This window comes from Macrotis lagotis, chromosome 1 (assembly GCF_037893015.1).
Source record: "Macrotis lagotis isolate mMagLag1 chromosome 1, bilby.v1.9.chrom.fasta, whole genome shotgun sequence".
NCBI classification, from domain to species: Eukaryota; Metazoa; Chordata; class Mammalia; order Peramelemorphia; family Peramelidae; genus Macrotis; species Macrotis lagotis.
Window position 1 is genome coordinate 821,394,919 of NC_133658.1, and position 14,742 is coordinate 821,409,660.

General features: G+C 35.8%; 1 protein-coding gene and 1 pseudogene across 5 annotated transcripts in view; both read left to right on the forward strand.

Annotated features, from left to right (window-relative positions):
- LRCH1 (leucine rich repeats and calponin homology domain containing 1) overlaps window positions 1-14,742 on the forward strand; it is a 248,650-nt gene that overhangs the window by 67,024 nt on the left and 166,884 nt on the right. The gene's annotated exons all lie outside the window — the stretch shown is intronic.
- The window catches only part of LOC141508457 (10 kDa heat shock protein, mitochondrial pseudogene), a 46,431-nt pseudogene continuing 31,689 nt past the window's right edge, over window positions 1-14,742 (forward strand).

Genomic DNA, 14,742 nt, shown 5'->3' on the forward strand with positions numbered 1-14,742 from the left:
TAGAACACATTTTCTTTTTTACTTCTTGCAAGGGCCTGGGATTGGATGGCCTGTCCGGGACCATAGGGCCAGGTGAATGCTCTGCCTAAGGGGTGGTATGGGGGCTTGGGGCCTCTTGGCCCCAGAGCCGGGGATCTGTCTGCTGCGCCATTCAGCTACCCTACAGCAGAATCATAGTGAAAGGAGAGAGAAAATATAGTACCTGGTAGTGGAGAAATACGAAAGGAGGGAGTTGCGATCAGCAATGGCAACAGTGGAAAAATATGGAAGTAACTTTTGCCATGGACTTACCATAAAGAATGTCATCCACCCGCGACAGAGTTGTTGGTGTTGGAACAAAGACTCAAGCACATTATTATTATTATTATTATTATTATTATTATTATTATTATTAGGGTGGGGTGCTGGGCAAATGGGGCTGGTTGGCCTGCCTGGGGCTGCATAGCGGGGTGAGCGTTGGGTGTCTGAAGCCGCATTTGGACCCAGGTGCTCCTGGCTGAAGGGCTAATGCTCTCTGTCTGCCACCTAGCCACCCCTGCTATTATTACTATTTCATTTGATTTTGGGTCTTTTTTTTCTTTTTTCTTTTGGTTTTTGCAGGGCGGTGGGTTTCGGGTGGCTTGCATGTCACACAGCTAGGTGATTGTTAGGTGTACAGGGCCGGATGTGGGCTCAGGTGCTCATGGCTCCAGGGCTGGAGCTCCGTCCATTGCGCCACCTGGCCATGCCTACAATTACTACTATTTTTTTAAATTTTTTAATTTTAATTTTTAATTTTTTCTTGCCCCTTTACTTTATTGCTCAAGCAATAAATGAAATACCCTTAAACAAGAATATTTTATTAATGTAAAAAAACATTATTTGTACAAAATGAGGATAAATATTAAATAAAAAAATAAAATGAAATGATGCATCTTCTGGTTCTGTATCCCAAAGATTTAAAAAAAGGAAGAGGGCCTATTTGTACAAAAATATTTATAGCAGTTCATTTATGTGATAACTAAGAATTGAAAATTGAGGGAATACCATCAATGGTGGGATGACTGAACAAAATGTGGAATATGATTGTAAATGGAATTTTATTATGCTTTAAGAAATCAAAAGTAGAATGATTTCAGAAGTGCATGGAAGTGAGCAGAACCAGTTTAGAACATCATTAAAGAGAGAGTAAAAGTGAGATGATAGATATATTGAGGTTCCTTTTCCCACTGCTTGGTCCTGGAGGACAGACATGGGAACAATGGGCAGAAGTGGTATAGACGCTGATTCAGGACTTTATGTAAAAAATACTTCCGAACATTTCCAACTTAAGTAAAGGTAGATAAGCTACCTTGAGAACTATTGAATTCCTTCTCATTAGAAGTCTCTTTATCAAATGCTGGTTGACCAGTTGAAAAAGAGGATTCATGGTTAGGCATGAAGTGGACTCTGGGGTTTCTTCTAACTTCCAACTATGGTTCTATTTTTTTTCTTATGGTTCTTTTTCTTCCCTATATTTCCCGTCACTGAATGGAAATAAATCCATATCCAAGTTTTTCTAAAAGACTTAGGGAACTGTCAGTGGAAATATGATCATCAGCAGAGAACACTGCATAAATTGCACTATCATACTGCTGTTTACATAGAAAGTGCTTAATAAATATTTGTTGAATTTGAATTATTAACTTCAAATGATGATCAAAATAAATTATGGCTATACTAATTCAATCTTTTCCATTGAAATACTCCTTTCCTTCCTTGTCACTTTTCCTCCCCCCCACACTCCCTAGTTTTATGTATCCATTCTCCTTCCTAGAATCCAGTTCCAGACAGTCTAGTGGACTTCTCCAACTAGCTGTCTCACTAGCATCCCAGCTTAGCATATTCAAAACAGAACTCAAGATCTTATTTTCCGCAGAACCCTTTCCTCTTCCTAACACCCTGTTTCTGTTTATGGTTCCAAGATTTTCCAAAAATTCAGATTCACAACCTTAGTCATCCTTGATTCTTTCTTCTCCCTCACCCTTCATATTTAATCAGTTTTGCCTCCTTAGTGTATCTCAATGTTATCTCTGTCATTCACTGACACAGTCACCATAGTCTTTGGGGTCTTTTTGTTGTCTTCACTATTAGATTGAAAACTCCTTAAGGGTAGGCTGTCTTTCTTTTTAATGTATCTCTTTCCCCAGGGTCAAGTTTGTATAGTGCCTGGCAGGTTGACAGCTCAGTAATTGAATGACTGACTTTTAAAACTCTTAACATTCTGGCTCCAACCTGCCTTTCCAGGTTTACTGCCCAACTAAAAAGTTCATCATTGTTTAATGAATTGCTTGGTGACTAGGTCCAGATGCTGCATATGCTTTTACCATATGTCATTAGTTTTCACATTTGTTTGCGTAGGGGAGGAAGGGCTGGTGAGTTGTGTTACCCTGTTAAGTTCAAAAGGATATTAATGCTTGCATGACTGTTCACAATATCAGCTATTCATTATGAGAATGCACTATTGTATTATGATTGGCGCTTGATAATCCAAAATGCAAATAAAGTCAGTAAAGTTGGCATTGAACCCAAAGTTGAGGTGTTAAGTAGAATTAACTGAAACTTGTGAATAGATGAAAGGGAAAATATTGTTTTTGTGGAAAGAAGAAAATGGATTACTTGAGGAATTCCATATCCATTTCAGTACTCTGTAATCCTTTCATTGTAAAGATTCTACATTGTTAAGAAATTAGACCAAAAAAAATCAATATTTGAGTATCATAAGTGAATGAGACTATATCTTTTGATAGTTTTGTAATTTCGTCGGTGTATGTGTATTCTCTCCACTTATTTTCAACTGGCATAATCATTCTTAAGAATGATTTCTATAAATTCTCCAGAGGATCCTCCAGCTGTAAAGAAACTTTCTTCTGATTCTTCTAATATTTTGTGGTGTCTCATTTTTATCTCCTTTTTCTTTTTACAGATGTCTTTGGTGTTATCTTTTATTCTAATTCATATGGACAAATAACTATTGCTAAGAGGAAACTAGGTGTCAACAGTGAATAGTGGGTTTGGCCTCTGAAGTCAGATAGCCCCCAGCAGAAGATGATGGTTGAAGCACAGAAGGAGGTTAGAAGAGCAGGCTGGAAGCTATCTTCTTAACTCTGCAGGCTTATCCATGGTACTCCCCAGTGAAAGGTGTTGTTGGTTGTTCTTTATTTTCGAAGAAGACCATGACATTAGGGAGGTGATACCAAGACTTGCACATGATTTGAATTTGAGTGAGGAGGTGCTGTGCTAAGTCACCAGCCTCACTTTATTCTCCAAAGTCTTCTGGGTTCAGTGGCCAGATAGGAATCAGACCAACTGGAGAAGGCCCCGGGTGTGAGGCAGTCAGGGTTAAGGATTTGCCCAAGGTTACACAGCTAGTAAGTAGCAAGTGTCTGAGGCTGGATTTGAACTCAGATCCTCCTGATTCCAGGGCCAGTGTTCTAACTACCCTTAAGATTCTTGACTCAAACCATATATGATTCTGGGGGCACCTAAACAAGAGTTCCTTTGGTTTGTTTTTCCCATCCAAAGCTCAATATAGGAAAATCTCCCAACTATAATTTAGATAACTTGCATAGAATAGAGGAGCATGATGGGAGGAGTTTAAAATCCTTTCCTACCTGCAGTGCTACTCAATCTCTTTTCTGTTGGAGGAGGTAAACTCCAGGGAGATTTAGCTCAGTGAGCATCTAGATTTCAAGTGTGATTATAGTACCCAGTTCTTGTACAATACTCAAGGTAGCAAACATGTATGGATAGAGGACAGATTTTATTTCACCCCACAAAAAGTCTAGAAGCTGAAAAAGACTTATCAGAGACCAGTGACAGATACAGAAAATATAAAAACCCTTTGATAAGTACCTCATAAGCTTCCCTAATAAAGAAAAAACTTGCCTTTACCAACAGGGCAGTCTTCTGAGATTCCATGTATCCCCAGATTTCCTACACTCACCCCACCCTTTCCCCACAAAACAAAACAAATACTAATAAAAATGAAATTCCCCCCCCCCAAAAAAAGAATATTTGTGCTTCCTGTAATTTAGATTTCCTCTGGAAGCCAGACACATTTTGGAACTGCTCATTAGGCAACCCCCTTTTACACTGAACCAGCATTTTCTACATCATTTATACTCTAATAATGGGGATTGGGAGTGACAAAGTCTCAAAGTCTTACAAACCTCCCCTTCTATTCCCATCTTCATGTTGTGGCTTTTTACCTTTTACTCACAATGGTTACTATAAGGTCTAATCTTTGAATTTCAAAACTTGAGAATTCTCCAACTTGGGGGTTATATCTCAAGACAACTCCTAAAACTGATGTTCTCAAGAAATTTTCCATCTCAAACTCAAAGGCCATATTCTAGGATCAGGAATGCCTAACTCCTGTACACAGGAAGTTAGGACTCAGGAGCCTGGTCCTTGACCTACCCTCCTAGGCCAGGTGGGCAAGTACAGTATATTTGGGTTATGTCCTTTGACAAGATCTCTCTTATTATCCCAGCTGCTGCTGTCTCTTAGCCTGGGAAAGTCCAATGTGATGACCCCAGGAGAAGACTAATATTTTTTCAATGTCTGAAGTATGTTACCCTGCCATATATATGCCCTTTTCACAGGTACCCATGGGTGCATCTTTGCATACAGGTGCCTTGTACTATCAATGTCCTTCATGAATGCTCTATGCATAATTCTTACAGAGACCAACTCTTTAGTTTTACACACACACACACAAATAATTTCAGATTTGAGAGAGAAATTTTCTTAACATTTCTATTTAATTACATACTGTTGTATGAACTAAGTGTGCCCTACAGCTGACTGGTAAAAGCAAAACACATTTTGAAGGTTTTGGGGCCAGGAATCTGAAGAACAGTTTGACCTTCAAAGAACTCAAATTTAAGGTAGCTGGCTGAGGGATAAAAATGAAGGGACCATAGGAACTTCCTTCCCACACAACACAAAGTACACACACTCACACACACACACACATATACATATGCATGTGTGTGTATATACACATGTACACATGTTAATGGACTAACTCAGTGACCTCCCTGTCCAGTGGCATAGTCTATAAAAATTGTGGTTTTATTCATTTTTTTTAGCATAGGCCAATTAATTTTCTGTGCATATTTTTTTCTGAGGAGATTATATAGTGTTGTAGGGCATAATGCAGTAAAAATACTTCTGAATTTGGAGGACCTTATATTTGATAAAGAGTCCTTCTTTCATTTGGACTTTTTCAAAACATATGTTTCCTTGTTCTATATCTCACTTGATGTCACTACTCAGTATGTCAGAACAAAGTTATCTCTCTGTAGCATTGGAATCATGTAATTGTAAGTACATATGTATGGGAGGTACATTATTAGAGTAGATTTCAAAACTTTTTTTGTCCACCCAAGTCAAATGTTTCTGAAAAATCAATTTGTTATTTGGTTGTTTGCAAACATTTCTCTCTATGATCTCATTTGGCATTGTCTTGGCAGAGATATTGGAATGCTTTGCCATTTCCTTCTCCAGTTCATTTTACGGATGAGGAAACAGAGAGGCAAAACAAGGTTAAGTGACTTGCTCAGGGTCACACCACTGGTGTTCAGTGACATTTAGTGTCTGAAGTCAGATTTGAACTCAGAAAACTAAATCTTCCTGACTTCAGTCCAGATCTTGGGCCCATGGTATTGTTTTTATGTTTACCTCAACAATCCATGAAGGTGATCAAAATTATAATACTAATCTTATGAGATCTGAACTGATTTGATTGCAGTTGTGTTGCTATATATATTTAAAACTTTTCTTCAGTTTTTTTAATCTCAGAGGAGTGTATATATATATATATATATATATATATATATATATTTAATCAATCAGAAAGAATTTATTAAGTGCTTTTTTTTGGTGTGAGAACTCTCTTTCATCCGTGTCTTTATTATAAAGAAGTACAGAACATATTCCCTACTCTTGAAGAAGCAAAACTAAAATGCATGAAATGGCCCAAGTAAATGATGATTTGTAAATTAAATAGTAACAGAGGAGACAACCCTGTATTAGGGAAAAGAGGGATGGACTGAGAAACAGAAAAAACTTAACTGAATACCACTCATGTTTTTGATATTCTTCTCATTGTGTGGTTATGAGCAAGTAAAACTCTTGACCATCTTGCACCTCATTTTTTCATCCATTAAATGAGGGATAATCTCCACCCTTACCTGTAAGATTTACCCCCATAAGATTTTTGGAAAGATGAAATGAGGTGATTTGTAGACTGAACTTCACAAACTTTAAAGCACTAAATGTCAATTACCATTATTACTGGAATTCAGAAAAGGGAGTAAAGCAACAAGGATTAGGTGAGTCAGAGGAATCTTACTAGTGGATGTTAGCATTGGAGCTGGCCTTGAAGGGTCGGTTTGGTCTTAGAGAAACATGGTGATTGATTTAGAAGGGAAGGAGGGCATAGGGCATTCTAAGTAGGCAGATCAACATGAGCAAAGGTTCAGAAATGAGGCAAGAAGAAAGAGATTGACCTACTTAGAGCAGTGAGTTATGTAAGGTCAAAGGAGCACACTTAAAAACCAGTTGGAGGAATTTTTATATGGTACATATACGATGGGGAGGTTTACATTGTTAATGAAAGTAGTGTTTTTTAAAGATTGCTTGATGAAGTGGAGAAGGTAAAATTTAGTAAAAACAGAAGGCAATTGTATTAACTTACACTTGATTTAAGGGCATGACTGGGGACTGTAGAGAATAATGGAATACATTTGAAGGAAAAAATATTAAAACATTATGACAGATTTTTTATGTTATTTCTTTTGGCCAAGTATCGTATATTACGGATCCTAATGTAGACTCCTATTGACTCCTGTTTAGTTTTGATGATAGAGTTTTCAGATTATCTCCATGTTATTTTTAAGTGCATAGGAAAATCAGATATAAATAGTCATAACTGTCAAAATTTGGAAAAGGACCTTGAAGTTCATCTGCTTATGGTAATTATTATAAATTGCATCTACAAATTTGGACTAACCAACTTTACCTGTTTTACCTTTGGAACATGGTTGACTTCTTATGTTTGCATTGGGAAGTTTCTCTAGATATTTAAATAAATGACCCTTCAGTCTCTCTTTCTGTTCCTCTGTCTGCCTCTCCCAGTCACTCTCTTCCATATAAATTCTTTTCTTGCATTAAAACCATTAGGAGGTTGTTGTGATCAATGAATCACATTTAATTATTTGACTTTCTTCTTAATGGCACCCTTTGTTGAGGAAATACTAGTGGTAGGAATTGTTAATTCAGGCATATATTTTTTGGGCAGCAAGGTGCCCCAGTGGACAGAGCTCCCGGAGTCAGGAAAACTTGAGTTCAAATGTGGCCTCAGACATTTACTAGATGTGTGAACCCCCGGGCATGTCACCTAATCCTGTTTTCTCCATTTCCTCATATGTAAAATTAGTTGAGAGAAGGAAATGGCAATCCACTTCAGGTCTTTGCCAAAAAATCCCCAAATGGGATCATGAAGAGTCTGAAGTAAATGAGTGATATCAATAACAAAATACTTTGCTCAATGAAAGCTTTTATATGATTCCAGGTAAATGGAGTTTTTAGAAAAAGACTTGTAAAAAGCAATAGGTATTCAGAAATATAAAAATCAAATAAAAGCTACCATATAGTACCTGTACAAAGTGAAGTCAAAGAAAAAGGAAAAGGAAATACAGAATTCACTGAAAATTTAATATTGAAGTTATTGGTAGATGGAAAATTATACCAAGGAAAGCCAAATCCAGAAATCGAATTTTCATCTTGTTTTGGCTTTACATTTTTCCTTTTCTTTTGTCCATTAATGAAATCTTGGGTGTTAAAACTGGAAGTGGGGTGGCTAGGTGGATAGAACACTGACCCTGGAGTCAAAAGTACCTGAGTTCAAATCCTGCCTCAGACATTCAATAATTACTTAGCTGTGTGGCCTTGGGCAAGCCACTTAACCCCATTGCCTTGCAAAAACTTAAAAAAAAAAGTACTCAGTCTTAAAACTAGCTGGAATCTGAGAATCGTGTAGAATCAATCATTCATAGTCAGCCCCTTCTGTGCAGTAAGTCTTTGTGGACAGAAAGACTCCTAGAAGGCTTGTCAAAGGTTTTCCTTGTCCTCATTCCTGTCCCACTATTAAAGGTGATTCTGGCTGCCTGTCCCAGCAGCAGAAGTTTTGCTTCTTGCTGCCAATTGCTGCCCAGTTATTTTTTGTTTCTTTTCAGTTCAGCAGTATTCACTACAGCAAATATTAAGTTCATATTCCTGTGTAAGGGATTATACTAAGGGCTGAGAAAAAGATGAAATCAGATATATGTGACCACTAGGAACTTTTTGTCTAAAAGATTGCTGTTTGCAATACTTTTTTGCAGGAACCCATTAAAAATAAATAAAGAATATTAGTGCCTAATCTTAGAGGGCCAAACTTTTCCTTACTAAAATCGGGCAGTAGCTCAGAAAATCCATTTTCATTTGTATTATAAATCAAGAAAATGTTTCAAAATAATGAAGACATAGACTTTTAGAATTCAGATTTCAGATGATTGCTGTATTCCTAATCACTTGATTGTGAGGGCAGTTGGGTGGCACAGAGAATAGAACTCTGACATTAGAGTCAAAAAGACAGGAGTTCAAATACAACCTCAGGTGCTTGACACTAACTTAACTATTGACCTTGGGCAAGTCACTTGCCTCCCATCCAGGGCCTTTTCCAGTCATACTGATTTATATCTGGCCAGCGGATCCAGATGGCGCAGGAGGAGAAAGTGAGGCTGGTGACTTAGCATAGTTCCCCCCTCACTCAAATATTAAGGAAGGCATTCTAACAGTCCTAGATTTCAAACTGTATTTCCAAGTGGTAATCATCAAAACAATCCGGCACTGGCAGTGATGCAACAGTGGGATAGCTTAGGTACATAATACAGAGTAGTGTATATAACTATGGTAATCTAGTATTTGGCAAACCAAAAGATCCAGGCTTTGGGGGTAAAAAACACATTTGACAAAATTACTGGGAGAACTGAAAGGTAATTTGGCAGAACCTAAGCATATACCAGAATCTTTATACCAAGATAAAAAGTCAAAAATTCATAAATAGGCATCAGGGTGATATCATAAGTCAATTAGAAGAGGATAGAAAAATTTACCAGACAGATCGATGGATAAAGGAAGAATTTATAACTGAAGAAGAACTAGAGAGAATTATAGGAAGTAAATAGATACTTTTGATTCCATGAAATTTAAAAAGCTTTTGCACAAACAAAATTAATGCAGTCAAAATTAGAATGGAAATAGGAGGCTGAGGAAATTTTTTATGGAAAAATTTCCCTGATAAAGGCTTTATTTTTCAAATTATTAGGGTACTGAACCAAATTTATAAAAATAAGTGGCTTTCCCCAGGTGATAAATGGTCAGATTATATAAACAAGCAGTTTTCAGAAGAAGGAATCAAAATAATCACATAAAAATGCTCCTAAACACTACTGAATAGAGAAATACAAATTAAAATAACTGAGATACTACCCCATAGCTATCATATTGATTAATATGACAGAAAAGGAAAATGGTAAATGCTGAGGGAATATGGAAAATTGGGACACTAATTTTCTGCTGTTGGAATTGGTCACTAGTTCAGTCATTTTGGAGAACAATTTCGAATTGTGCCCAGATGACTATAAGAGCTCGGCATACCCTTTGACTCAACAATACAAATACTAGTTTATATCCCCAAAAGAGCAAAATAAAGGGGGAAAGACTTATTTGTACAAAAATATTTATAGCAGTTCTTTTTATGGTAGCAAAGAATTGGAAATAAATGGGATGTCCTTCAGTTGGGGAATGACTGAACAAGTTGTGGTATATTATTGTGTTATAAGAATTGATACAGAATGAAGGGTGCAGAACCAGAGCATTCTACATAGTCATAGCAATTTTGTAAGGATGATCAACTGTGAAAGACTTAGCTACTCTGATCAAGGCAGTTATAGAAAATCCATGATGAAAAATTCTAAACACTTCCAGAAAGAATAGTTGACCTCTAAATACAGATTAGAGCATACTTTTTAACTTTATTTTGTTTGGGTTTTTTGTTACATGGTTAATATGGAAATATGTTTTGCATGACTTCTTATGTATGTATAATCGATAGGAAGGAGAATTTGCAACTCAGAATTTAAAAAAAACGATTGTTAAACATTTTTACATTAATTAAACATTAATTGGGATAAGTTTAAGGAAGTAAAAATATTTTTTTTAAAAACTGCTTAGTTTTAACTGGTGAATTTTAAGCAGCCCTTCTGGCAATTATTTATATAAACTTTAAACTCTTAAATAATTTTCTACTCATAGGTGGTTCTGTGCTGCCTATTGGAATTGTAAACATATAAATTTGGCAGGACAATTTGTGTATGCTGGGAAAAAGGTATACATACATCCTAGAAGTGCTGGTTTCCTAGATAGGAAAAGTGGTCATGGCTAATGAAATGGAACCACATAGGGCTCTGTGACCTGATGTAAATAGTTGTTCTCTTCAAATGAGGCTACCTGGGCACAGGACCAAATTCTAAAATAAAACTTGAAAGCAAACAGTAAAAAAAAACCCTAAGACTTTTAAGCCTGGTTTTGTTATGCTGAAATGCCATAAAATAATTTATTTGCTATCAAACAAACTTAAAACAGAACTGGTATGTGATAAATTACCACTCTTATGACCTCATGATGATAATATTCTCTACCCAAGTCCTTGACTGTGTAGCCTGTTAAAGTGCAAAGGACACAGAAACAGAAATTTATGGTGGCAGTTCAACCGAAGCTCATCCATTACAAATAATGCTTCTGAAAAGGAAAGTAGAAGCTAACTACTCAATTTTAAATTCTTTCAAAGGATAAGATGTTTTGTAGTGGCTCAATTGTGGAACAGAAGTGATCCATCATTTGGGGAAATGGCCCTGCAATAAAAGATGCTTGTTTGCGTGTGAAAGTACAATTGAAATGATTTATTTTATATAGTGGGGGATTGTTTCATAGATGATATAACTAACACATGACACAGCTGTTAGAAAATCCACAACTACAGATTCAGTGTGGGGAAAACAAGCCTTTGGGTGGTCTTTTGGCTTTTAGAACATTTTATGTTTCAAACTTGAGTTTCTATAAGAAATATTATTGAGTCGACTATCTCTTCATTTCAGCTAAATATTTGAAACATGTAGCATTATAAAGAGTCTTCTTCATTTTTCAAATGAAAACTTAAGAGGGGGAAGCTTTTAAGGGCATGTAAGACCCTCTTTAAAAACTCAGTTTTTGCTTCCTTCAGTTATCTTGTATTTTCATATTTTCTCCTGTGTATCCAGTGAAGTCCAACAATAGGGTCATTGAGCTGCAGTTTTTCTCATACCACCCTATTGCTCTAATTTTTTAAAAAATACCTATGACATTGTTTAAAATGGGCAATTTGGGAGCTAGATGCAAGTTTAGGGGGTACAGCTCTGATCTCATTAATTTTGAATATTCTCTGAAAATTTAGTTTTTCAGGAACCCCCTTAGTGAGAATAAAGGTTTATCTACAAAAGTCTTATTTACCAGGTGAACTAAATACTTCTTTCGCATGATAGAATTGTTACTGGCCTCTGGACTTCCTTCTGCTCTCTTCACTATTTAAAACATGACATATAAAATAAATGAAATAAATTACACAGAAGAGAGTAGAATGACTAATAGACTTGGTACTGCAGTATTAAAGTAGGTAGGCATTGCTTATTCATAATTTTATTTGTAATCCTGTTTTTCCATCTTTTGTATATGGAAATTGTCGTGTTTGACTATCAAGTTCATAATAAAAATATAGTATACTATTTTATGTCTATGCATGCATGTCGCAAATATCTATACATTCAGAAGAGAGCAGTAAGGATATGATGAAGCATCTTAAATTCATGGCAAATGAGTAAATAGCTGGATGAGCTGGATATGTTTAGCTTGGGGAAGAAAAGAAAGGAGGGGTGGGGCTAGGGGACAGGTGATAATTGTTCTTATCTATTTAAAGGACTTTCACCTGGAGGAAGAGTTAGACTCATTTGGTTCCAGAAGATAGAACAAGAAATAAAAGTGAAGTTTGTAGAGAAGCAGCTCATAATTAGTTATAAGGAAAAACATCTTAATGATTTTGAGCAAGAGTTTTCAAAGTGTGATTTGTAGACCCTTAGGGGTCTACAGAGGGGTTGTGAGGTCAAGTTTCACAATAATCCTAAGATATTACAACTTATAATATGATAAAGGTTGATTAGCTATAATACACACAAATTAAAGGTCTAGGAAGGGGAGACAATAATTTTTAAGAGTTAAAGAAGTTGGGGCCAGCTAGGTGGTACAGTGGATAGAGTACCTCCCAGTCAGGAGGGCCTGAGTTCAAATCCAACCTCAGGTACTTCATTACTTAGCTGTGTGATCTTGGGTGGGTCACTTATAACCCCATAGCCTTGCAAAAACCAAAGAGGAAAGAAAAAAAGAGTTAAAGGGGTCCTGAGAACAAAAAGCCAGAGAATTTTTAGATTGGAAGGACCAAAATTTGGAATTAGCTCCCTCAGGAAGAATTAAATTTTTCCTAATTGGTCTTTTGGCAGAATCTGGATAACCATTATGTGTTTATATTATGGATAGAAAACTTTCTGGTATGGGTTGGACTATTTATGGTCATTAAGGTTTCTTTTGGTCTTAAAATTTTGTGATTTGTTAATTTTTGATGAATGTAATTGCAATAGAGCCATTTCTTCAGAAGAAAAAAGTACACCTAACAATAACCATTTTAGACAAATCATTGTTAGCTGCACTTTTTCCTTATGAAGAAATGGCTCCCAAATCTTCACTTTTGAAGGTAAAGGAAAAGTAAAAATAGTTTGGAGAAGAAGCTGTTGGATTTGATTAGGATTTTTTACTGCCAGCAAGCTATTAAAGTCAAAATAAATCTTGAGCCAGATGAACTTCATGTATTAAATGTTATTTTAAATAGATCTTTTTAAAATATCTTCTTCTTAAGTCTTTCACTCACATGTTCAGTGGTTATTGAACTGTGAGAAATAAGTGTCCCAAAATGTTAGTACACCTTCCATTCCTTTTAAGATATGATTAACATTAATTTAACAGACATAATAAGTCCTACTCTTTGTAGCTGGTATGTTGTGGTAGGGTTAGGGTTATCTTATTTCAGTTTTGTATCTTCCTCAGTGCCTCCTCCTCTATGTAGCCTTTCTTGATGTCCTTGTTGTTAATGGTCTTTTCTCCTTTAGCAGATTGTGTACATTTTTAATGCACTTATTTATTAGTTTATTTGTCTCTCATTCTTCCTCTCTGATGTGAATTTCATTGATGTGAAAGTTGTTTACAAACTGATGCTTTCCTTCTAATTTTGGCAGCATTGATTTTATTAGTGCAAAACCTTTTGAAGATAGTCAAAATCATTCATTTTGCAGTGTGTGTAATGTGCTCTAATCCTCATTTGGTGATAAATGTATCCCCTTTCCATAGATCTGATAGATTGAGTATTTCTTGGTCTATTAATTTATCTAGTGTCGCCCTTTATGTCTAAATCCTGTACTCCTTTTGACTTTATTTGGTATAGGGTGTGAGATGTGTTTCTATGCCTAGTTTTTGCCATACTATTTTCCAGTTTTCCCAACAATTTTCGTCAAACAGTGAGTTCTTATCCCATAAGTTGATATCTTTGGGTTTGTCCAACAGTAGATTGCTGTAGTTATTTATTGTGGGGTTTGGCATTTTTGATGACTGCTGCTTTATATTGTAGATTTAGATCTTGTAGAGTTAGGCCACCTTGCTTTACTTTTTTTTTTCCATCAGTTCCCTTGCTATTCTTGCGCTTTTGTTGCCCCAGATGAATTCTGTTATTATTTTTTCTAGCTCAATAAAATAATTATTTGGTAGTTCGATTGGTATGGCACTGAATAAATAATTTAATTTGGATAGAATTGTCATTTTTATTATATTAGCTCGACCTAACCATGAGCAGTTGATATCTTTCCAGTTATTTAGTTATGAGTTTATTTGGGTGAGAAGTGTTTTTATATTTGCGTTCATACGGTTTCTGGGCTTGTCTTGGGAGGTGAATTTAATGTTGTCTGTGGTTACTTTAATGGAATTTCTCTTTCTATCTCTTGCTCTTGGGTTTTGTTGTTCATATATAGAAATGCTGAGGATTTATATGGGTTTATTTTTATTTCCTATTTTGTGGAATTTGTTAATTGTTTCAAGGAGTTTTTTAGATGATTTTCTCAGGTTCTCCAAGTATACCATCATATCATCTTCATAGAGTGAAAATTTTGCTTCCTCATTGCCAATTCTGATTCCTTCAATTTCCTTCTCTTCTCTTATTGTTAAAGCTAGTATTTCTAATACTATATTGAATGATAATGCCAACCCTCTTTTTATGAGGAAACTAAAGCCAGGTTCACACAGCTAATCATAGATTTAAAATTGGAACAGATTGGAAGTCATTTAACCCTATGCTTCTCACTTGCATTTAATGGAACTTACTGTTTCATAATTAGCAGTTTCAAAGAAGAATATATAACATTGAGCTAATTATATCTGAACTGGGCAAAAGAAGGTAAAGCGTACACACACATACACACACACTCACAGACACAAAATAAAAATAGCCTAGTGTTAAAATAAGCATGAATAAGGAAATCA